Below are 8,771 nucleotides of genomic sequence, written 5' to 3'. Positions count from 1 at the left end.
TTCTCTGGCCTCAGCCTCCCAAGTAGCTGGGACTACAGGCGCCCGCCACCTCGCCCGGCTAGTTTTTTGTATTTCTTAGTAGAGACGGGGTTTCACCGTGTTAGCCAGGATGGTCTCGATCTCCTGACCTCGTGATCCACCCGTCTCGGCCTCCCAAAGTGCTGGGATTACAGGCTTGAGCCACCGTGCCCGGCCTGGGCTCAGTATTTTCTTAATGGTGAAACCGTTGGATATACACAGTGTTTTTTTATGTATGCAAATCTCTTCTCTCATCAGGCCAAGGAGCAAGTCAACAGGCCTGAAGACCTTACCAGTAGGTCTCAACTTTGGATGCACATTAGAATCCCTTAGGGAATTTTTTAAAAATTCCAATTCTCAGGCTAGAGTTTTAAAAATATTGCTAGAAGTTTATCAATCTCAATGATTTTTTTTTTTTTTTTTCAGGAGAGCCAGCTTTTTGTTTCACTGATTTTCTATGTTTTTCTGTTTTCAATTCCATGGATTTCTGGCCTAATCTTTAGTATTCCCTTCCTTCTGCTTGATTTGGGCTTATTTTTCTCTTCATTGCCTAGTTTCTTGAAGTAAAAACTGAAATTATTAATTTGAGATCTTTTTCTAATCTAAGCACTTAGTGTGCTAAATTTTTCTCTCAGCATTGCTTTACATACATCTCAGAAATTTTGATATATTGTGTTTTCATTTTCACTCAGTTCTATGTACTTTTAAAATTTTTATTTTTGTGTTTATTTTTTGAGACGGGGTCTTGCTCTGCCACCCAGGCTGGAGTGCAGTGGTGTGGCCTTGGCTCACTGCAGCCTTAACCTCCTGAGCTCAAGTGATCCTTCTGCCTCAGCCTCACATGTAGCTGGGACCACAGGCCCATACCACCACTTCCGGCTAATTTTTTGATTTTTTGTAGAGACGAGGTCTCACTTTGTTGCCTAGGGTGGTCTTGAACTCCTGGGTCCAATCAATCCTCCTGCTTCGACCTCCACGGATGCTGGAATTACAGGAGTGAGCTAACATGCCTTGCCTCTATATACTTTTTTATTTTCTTTGAAATTTTGTCTTTGGTCTTTGGACTATTAAGAGGTATGTTGTTTAATTTTCAAGTGTTTGAAAATTTTTGTGTATGTTTTTCTATTATTTATTTCTAGTTTGATTCCATTATAGTCAGATAATTAATTCTGTATGATTTCATGTCTTTTAAATTTGTTCAGGTTTGTTTTAAGACTCAAAATATGGTCAGTCTTGATGAATATTTCATTTTTATTTTATTTATTTATTTATTTTTTTTGAGACAGAGTCTCGCTCTGTCGCCCAGGCTAGAGTGCAGTGGCCGGATCTCGGCTCACTGCAAGCTCGGCCTCCCGGGTTCATGCCATTCTCCTGTCTCAGCCTCCCGAGTAGCTGGGACTACAGGCGCCCGCCACCACGCCCGTCTAATTTTTTGTATTTTTTAGTAGAGACGGGGTTTCACCGTGGTAGCCAGGATGATCTCGATCTCCTGACCTCGTGATCCTCCCGTCTCGGCCTCCCAAAGTGCTGGGATTACAGGCTTGAGCCACCGCGCCCGGCCTTGATGAATATTTCATGAACATTTGAGAAATATGTGTTTCACACCCTGCTACTGTTGCATGGCATGTTCTATAAACATCAATTAGATTCTATTGATGATGTTTTTCAGTTTCCCTATATTCTTTTTTAAAATTTTTTTGTGCAAAACTATTGTATTTACAAAAGTGACACAAAAGTGAATTTAACAGTCAATGCACATGCATAGTTTATTCACATCTTCAACAACAAAAGGTATTTTAACTTTACAGAACTGAATAAGAATATTAGCTTCAACGGCAGCTGTTAAGCACTAGAGTCACATAAGTTACACCAGAATAGGCAAATATTGCCCAAGTAAAATTATACCTTTAAAGCCGAAACAGGTTTAAGGCCATTCAAGTTCAAGCACAGAGATAGAAATCTTTTGGAGCCCCATCTAGTTGTGTTTGAAATATGTGACCTTTCTTCTAACTTGTGATCTTAAACTTCTGTTTTACAAAATCCAAAATATAGAAGAAATCAATATGATAGAGATTATATTAAATAAGAGTAACATACAAAGCTATAATTAAGATGAAGTAATGAAAGCCAAAACGTTAAAAATTTAAAACTTGCTTGTTACTTATTAGAACCAGTACTACACTAGGAGTTAGGTAAGATATGCAATTATTTTCAAGTAGATTACTTACTTATGTTGCTCTAACACGTCCTCTTCTCCAGTGCACTGTTAAACTAATCAAAAACTCTACACATGTATATTCCACAATAGCAGCACACACTACTGCTACCTGCAAAGCTGTCAGTCTCAAATGACTGAGTGAATGAAAGAAAATAAAAAGTAGATAAGTAACATATTAAGGAGAAATGGGAATTAGCAGATTCACGCAGTAATGGGAATTAGCAGATTCACGCAGTAATGGGAATTAGCAGATTCATGCAGTTAAGTTCTTTCAGTCAGCCAGCTTGCTAGCAACAAGGGATGGTTTCCATTGAGCAAGGTCCTTTGGAGTGGGAATGTGGTCACCAGTGACCTCTGTCTTCTCCAGAGCTGCAGTAGGAAGTTGCTTGTTCTTCATCTTTGCTTTAGCCATGTTGTAATCCCAGAATCAAAATATTTTTGCCCTTTCTGCAATCGTTTCCTTAAGAAATCTGAACCTGCAGGCATTTGTCCCAGATGAGGATATCTTGCTTTTAATTTTGCTTCTTCAGTTTTCTCTGGACTCTTCACTGTATCTTCCATTTCCTTCTGCTTCTCCACAGAGGCTGCCCCGGAGACTTCCACAGACATAGTGCTCCCTCTACTAGACCCTGCTTCTCCCACTTGCTGTCGTCCTCAGTTTCCCTATATTCTTACTGATTTTCTGTCAAGTAATTCTATCAATTTCTGAGTGGGTGTTAAATTTCCCAACTATAATCATGGATTCATCTGTTTTCTTTGAGCTCTCAGTTTTCACTTTATATATTTTGAAGCTTTGTATTTTGAGGTATATACATTTAGGATTGCAATATCTTCTTGAAGGATTGAGCTCCCCACCAGTATTCTGGTGGTGTAGATGTGACTGTATGGCCCAGGACTTTGCTACTGCTGTTGGTGGCTTGGCCAGCTTACCAGTGCCCTGGTTATAGAATGAGGATGGAGGCTTCCCACTTGGTCTTTGTTAGACTTCTTATTTCCTGATCCTTTGGGCAGAGTTAAGGCTTTTCTCAGAATTTATGTTTATGCCTATGTACAGTTCTGGGTAGGTTTCTCCAGTGTCCAGTCCAGAAGTAAATGATAAATAAAAATAAAACCTAGGGACATCTCCATGGTGTCACTTCTCAAGTCATGTGGTTCCTAGCCAGTCTACCTCGTTCTTTCCAGCATTCAGAGTCCTTTTAGCCTTGCCTGTTATAATTTCCAGGGCATCTACTAGTATTTAGAGGGGAGAAAGTGTGATTCTATGCTGTCTTGTTCTGGAACAAGAAAAATGGATGTTTTTTATTTCTTTTTCTTGCTCACTTGCCCTGGCTAGATCTTCCACCTCGATGTTGAATAGAAGTGTTGAGGATAGATATTATTTTGTTGTTCTTCACTTTAAAGAGAAGTAATTCATTATTTCCCCGTTGCATAGCTGTGAGTTTTTTGTAGATTTCTTTTTTTGAGGAAATTTCTTTCAATTGCTTATATTGCTGATAGTTTTTAATCATAGGAGGGTATTGGATTTTGTTAAATGTTATTTTCCTGCATTGATGAAGTTGATCATGTGACTTTTGTCCTTTATTAATAGGATAGCTGATACTGATTGACTTTGTGATGGTAAACCAACCTTGCAGTCCAGGGATAAAATTCGTTGATCATGGTATATAATCTTATTTAGATAGAACTGGATTTGGTTTTCTAGCATCTTATGGAAATTTAAAAAATCTGTAATCATAAAGGATATTAGTCTGTAGTTTTCTTTTCTTGTGATATCTTTGTCTGGTTTGGGTTTTGGGGTAATAGTGGTGTCATAGAATGAATTAGGAGGTGTTCTCTCTTCTTATATTTTTTGGAAGAGTCTGTGAATAACTTTTATTCTTATTTAGATGTTTGATAGAATTCCCCAGTGAAGCCATCTGGACTTATGCTTTTTTTGGGGGGGAAGTTTTAAATTTATTTTATTTTGAGACTGAGTCTCACTCAATCACCAGGCTGGAGTGCAGTGGCGTGAACTCGACTCACTGCAACCTCTGACTCCCTGGTTCAAGTGATTTTCCTGCCTCAGCCTACCGAGTAACTGAGATTACAGTCACGCGCCACCACACCCAGCTAATGTTTTTTGTATTTTTAGTAGAGATGGAGTTTCACCATGTTGGCCAGGATGGTCTCAAACTCCTGACCTCGTGATCCACCTGCCTCGGCCTCCCAAAGTGCTGGGATTACAGGCATGAGCCACTGCACCTGGTCAAATTTTAAATTTATTAATGCAATCTCTTTATTCATTATGTCTATTTAGATTTCTTCTTTGAATCATCGGTTACTTAGGAGTATGCTATTTAGTTTTCACATATTTGTGAATTTCTAAAATTTCCTTCTATTATGATTTTTTAGTTTAATTCCATTATGGTCAGAAAACATACCTTGTATAATAGAAATTCCTTTAAAGTTACTGAGACTTGTTTTTTGAACTAACATATGGTCTACCCTGAAGACTGTTCCATGTGTGCTTATGAAGAATGTGATTTTACTGTTAGAGGGTGGAAAGTCTATGGATCTCTTTTATGTCTATTTTGTTTATAGTGTTATTCAAGTCTTCTATATCCTTGTTGATATTCTGCTTAGTTGCTTTATTCATTATTGAAAGTGGAATATTAAAATTTCTATTGCTGTTGAAATGTCTATTTATCCTTTCAATTTTGTCCATTTTTGCTTCCTGTATTTTGGAACTGTGGTGTTAGATGCATGTATCTTTACATTTGCTATACCTTCCTGATGGATTAACACTTTTCATTATAAAACAGCCACATTTTCTCTAGTAATAATTTTTTTCTTAAAGTCTGTTTTGTCTGATAATTAGTGTAATCATCCCAGCTCTCTTGTAGTGGCTGTTTGCATGATATACCCTTTTCTAACCTCTTACTTTTAAGCTACGTGTATCTTTCAGTCTAGTGTGTGTCTCCTATAGCTAGCATATAGTTGAATTTTTAAAAACACTATTTGACAACCTCTGTGTTGGATGAAATTGTTTAATCTATCTGAATTGAATATCACTATTAATATGGTTAGATTTACCTCTACCATTTTGCTTTTTGTTTCTGTATGTCTAATGTCTTTTCAGTTTTTCTGGTCTCCCTCTATTGCTTTCTTTTGAATTAAGACGATATGTGTTTGTGTACATATGTAATTTTTTTTTTGAGACATAGTCTTGCTCTGTTGCCCAGGGTGGGGTGGAATGCACTGGCAAGATCTTGGCTTACTGCAGCCTTTGCCTCCTGGATTCAAATGATTCTCCTGCCTCAGCCTCCCGAATAGTTGGGTTACAGGCATGCACCACCATGCCCAGCTAATTTTTGTAATTTTAGTAGAGATGGGGTTTTGCCATGTTGGGCAGGCAGGTCCCTCCCGAACTCCTGACCTCAAACGATCCACCTGCCTTGACCTCCCGAAATGTTGGGATTACAGGTGTGAGCCACCATGCCCAGCCAAGAGAATATTTTATAGTAACCATTTTAATTCCTTTAGTGATTTTAGTTGTTTTCTTTGTGATCACTCTAGGTAAGTGTCTCTAGGTAAGTGTTTACAGTATATATCTTAACAGACCTACCTCAGATTTCTGACAACTTTATTTCAGTGACATTTAGAAAATTTGCTTCTGTATATTTCTATTTCTTCTTTTTCCCTTTTGTACTATTATTTTAAAACATATTGAATCTATGTATGTTATAGACTCAGCCATACATTTTTACAATGATTTCCCTGTGTAATTTAATGCCTTTTAAAAAACTAAATAGAAAGGAGTAGAAAGGAGAATGAGAATGTGTATATGGAGCTCATTATATCTAACTTCTTATTTAGCATTTCTTATTCTCTTAATTTCTTCCTGTGGATTCCAGTTAGCATCTAATGTCATTCCTTATAATAATACAGCTTTGTTCCCATTAATCTCCTTTGTGCTATTATTGTTAAATATATTATGTTTCAATATGCTATAGGCTTGTTGATACTATTATATAATATTATTTGATGTAATTATTTTTAAATAAGTTAAAAGAATAAAGGAGAAGAACTATTCTAACACACTCTATTTTGTAACTACCTACATAGTTACCTTTAACAGTACTCTGTTTTTCAGTCTGAGTTTGAATTTCAGTCTGTTTCCCTTGCTTTCAGCCTGAAGAATGTACTGTAATGTATGTATTAGTCTGTTCTTGCATTGCTATAAAGAAATACTGAGACTGGGTTATTGATAAAGAGATTTAATTGGCTTATGTTCCACAAGTTGTATAGGAAGTATGATGCTGGGCAGGTATCTGCTCAACTTCTGGGAAGGCCTCAGGAAACTTACAGTGATGGCAAAAGGGGAAGGGGGAACAGATATGTCTTACATAGCAGGAGCAGGAGCAAGAGAAGGTGGGAAGGTGCTACACACTTTTAAACAACCAGGTCTCATAAGAACTCACGCACTCTCCCTGGAAGAGCACCGAGCGGATGGTGCTAAACCATTCATGAGAAACCACCCCCATGATCCAATTACCTCCCACCAGGCCCCACCTCCAACATTTGGGATTGCAATTTGTCATTAAATTTGGGCAGGGACACAAATCCAAATCATATCAATGTATCTTGTAAGATGGGTCTGATCAAAAGAAATTCTCTCAGTTTTTGTTTATTTTAGAATGTCTTTATTTTACCTCCATTTAAAAAATTAATAAACGTTATTTTCTAGGCAGTTTTAGGTTCACAGCAAAATTGAATGGACATTAGAGATAGTTCTCATATACTCCTGTGTCCCCAAATGCACAAATTCCCTCACTATTGACATTCTGCAATTTTAGTAGAGATGGGGTTTTGAGTGGTACATTTGTTACAACCAGAGTGGTACATTTGTTACAACTGGTGAACCTACATTAACACATCATTATCACCCAATGTCCATAGTTTGCATTACAGTTCACTCTTGGTGTTGTACATTCTATGGGTTTCGATAAATGTATAATGACATGTATTCACAATCGTAATAGCATCCAGAATAGTTTCACTGCCCTAAAAATCCTCTGTGTTCTGCCTATTTTTATCTATGTTTGAAAAATAGTTTTTCTAGACATAGGATTCCTTGCTGACATCATCATCATCATCATCATCATCATCATCATCATTGTTATTTTAGTTACATGGATAAGTTCTTTAGTGGTGATTTCTAAGATATTGGTGCACCTGTCATCTGAGCAGTATACGCTATACCCAATGTGTAATCTTTTATCCCTCACCCCACTCCCATTCTTCCCCTCAAGTCTGCAAAGTCCATTATATCATTCTTATGCCTTTGCGTCCTCATACCTTAGCTCCCACTTACAAGTGAAAGCATACAATATTTAGTTTTTCATTTCTGAGGTACTTCTCTTAGAACAATGATCTCCAGCTCCATTCAGGTTGCTGTGAATGCCATTATTTTGTTTGTTTTTATGGCTGAGTAGTATTCCATGGTATGTATATACACCACCTTTCATTATCCACTCATTTATTGATGGGCGTTTAGGCTGGTTTCATATTTTTACAATTGCAAATTAGTGCTGCTATAAACATGTGTGTGTAAATGACTTTTTCCTATAATAATGACTTATTTTCCTTTAGATAGATGCCCAATAGGGGGATTGCTGGGTCGAATGGTAGTTCCACTTTTAGTTCTCGAAGGACTCTCCATACTGTTTTCCATGGTGGTTGTAGTTTACATTCCCACCAGCAGTGTAAAAGTGTTCCCTTTTCACCACATCCATGTCAATATCTATTATTTTTTGATTTTTAAATTATGGCCATTTTTGCAGGAGCAAGGTGGTATCTCATTCTATCTAATTAAAAATGTTTTAATTCGCATTTCCCTGGTAATTGGTGATGTTGGGCATTTTTTCATATGGTTGTTGGCCATATATATATCTTCCTTTGAGAATTGTCTATTGCCCACTTTTTGATGGGATTATTTTTTTTTTCTTGCTGATTTGTTTGAGTTTCTTGTAGATTCTGGATATTAGTCTTTCGTTGGATGCATAGTTTGTGAATATTTTCCCCACTCTGTGGGTTGTCTGTTTATTCTGCTGATTATTTATTTTGCTGTGCAGAAGCTTTTTAATTTAATTAGACCCCATCTATTTATTTTTGTTTTTGTTGCATTTGCTTTTGGATTCTTGGTCATGAACTCTTTGCCTAAGCCAATGTCTAGAATAGGTTTTCCAATGTTATCATCTAGAATTTTTATGGTTTCGGGTCTCAGGTTTAATTCTTTGATCCATCTTGAGCTTATTTTTGTATAAAATGAGAATTAAGGATCCAGTTTTATTCTTCTACATGTGGCTTGCAAATTATCCCAGTACCGTTTGTTGAATGGGGTGTCTTTTCCTCGCTTTATGTTTTTGTTTGCTTTGTCAAATATCAGTTGGCTGTACATATTTGGCTTTATTTCTGGGTTCTCTATTCTGTTCCATCAGTCTACATGCCTATTTTTATACCAGTGTCATGCTGTTTTGGTAACTATAGCTTTGTA

At 37.0% G+C, this 8,771-nt stretch overlaps 1 pseudogene; it reads right to left on the bottom strand.

Annotated features, from left to right (window-relative positions):
• Nucleotides 1-2,507: 2,507 nt before the first annotated feature.
• On the bottom strand, nucleotides 2,508-2,878 carry LOC106993100 (cAMP-regulated phosphoprotein 19 pseudogene; annotated as a pseudogene).
• Between the last annotated feature and the right edge of the window lie 5,893 nt (nucleotides 2,879-8,771).

The sequence above is a fragment of the Macaca mulatta genome, chromosome 13 (assembly GCF_049350105.2).
Source record: "Macaca mulatta isolate MMU2019108-1 chromosome 13, T2T-MMU8v2.0, whole genome shotgun sequence".
NCBI lineage: Eukaryota > Metazoa > Chordata > Mammalia > Primates > Cercopithecidae > Macaca > Macaca mulatta.
The sequence above is the reverse complement of the archived record's forward strand: the minus strand, read 5'-3'. Positions and strand labels throughout refer to the sequence as shown.